Genomic DNA, 1,331 nt, shown 5'->3' with positions numbered 1-1,331 from the left:
GTTCCTCCGCTGGGGTTGGCCACCGCTGCTGAAGAGGCAAGGGGCTGGCGAGGCTGTCGACGGACCCCCCTGGCAGCTGTCCTCGCTGGGCGTGACCCCCTGTGCCTCGTGTGATGTCATAATCCTAGACCGAGACTTGATCGATGTGGTGATGTGGCGCTCTCCTGGGCCGGGCCTAAGCCGCTTACAGACGAGGGACGGCCATTCATGGCGAATGCTGCCGAGCTGCTCGTTCTGTCTTGCGGGCTCCTGGTTCCTCTTTCCCCTGCCTTGGCGTGGTGGGAGAGGCCAGGGGTGCGGAATCCGGCTCGATCTCCGCTCCCTCTGCCTTGTGCCGCCTGAAGGTGCTGGCGTTGGGGGTCCAGGCGGGGGTCCTCGGACGTGGCGGACACCCTTTGCCCTCTGCCGTGTCGGTGTGTCATGGTGTGTGGGCGGGCCCCGTCCCGCGGTGGTGGTGCGGGGCTTGTCTGGCAGAGTCTGACCCTGCTCAGCTCTCTGCGGTGCTCCTGGAGCGGTCCAGGTCGTTTGCCTCTCAGGCGCCTGGAACCGAGTGGTGCCGTCGCTCCTTCACTGCCCCGGTGTGCTCTCTCCCGGGTGTGCCGTCGCAGCCTCGCTGGTGTGTGCTGCTTGGTGCGTGGGAGTCCCTGGGGGGTCGAGGCGGTAAGGAAGAGGTAGCGTGGGTGCAGTGCAGGCCCGCTGCCGCTGCTGCTGCTGCCGCCTGTGGCCTTGCTTGGCCGCTGGTGTCCCCTGCGCGTCTGTGGGGGGGCAGGTGGCTTCCTTTCCTCTACCGCAGACCCCTCCGCCCGGCTTTGGGCTCGCCCCGCGGGTTGGGTGTTGCTCCCTCGAAGGGCCCTCTCGGCCTGGTGAGAAGTGCGCTCGGGGTTGGTGGGGTGCGGCCCGCCTTCGGTGAGAAAAGTCTTCTCTAGCGATCCGACAGGGACGTGCCTTACGTGATGGGGCGCCGTATCCCCCGCTTGTCGCCGTTCCTTCCCTCCTGGTGTGTGTCGGTAGCCACGCTGCTGACGACGCGGATGGCTCGGGTTCGTTGTGCGTTAGGTGGCGATGGTCGCTCGTTCCCTCCGCCCTCCCCTCGGGGAGTGTGTGTGGGTTAAGAGTGGGCTCTTCCGGCCCCCTTCCGCTGGGGGCCGGACGCTGCCTCTCGCACCTCTACCTCGCCGTGGCCCGTGCCTCCCCCCTCTGGGTCGGGGGAGGGTCCCGCTGGGCCGGGCCGGGTGTGTCCCGGTGCCTACTGTGGGCCTGACGGAGGGGCTCCTGTGGTCGCTCGCACGCACGCACGCGGTGTGCGTGTGTCGCCTCCGGTGTGTGGCCTT

The sequence above is a fragment of the Ochotona princeps genome, unplaced genomic scaffold (genome assembly GCF_030435755.1).
Source record: "Ochotona princeps isolate mOchPri1 unplaced genomic scaffold, mOchPri1.hap1 HAP1_SCAFFOLD_321, whole genome shotgun sequence".
In the NCBI taxonomy this organism is placed as follows: Eukaryota; Metazoa; Chordata; class Mammalia; order Lagomorpha; family Ochotonidae; genus Ochotona; species Ochotona princeps.
The sequence above is the reverse complement of the archived record's forward strand: the minus strand, read 5'-3'. Positions refer to the sequence as shown.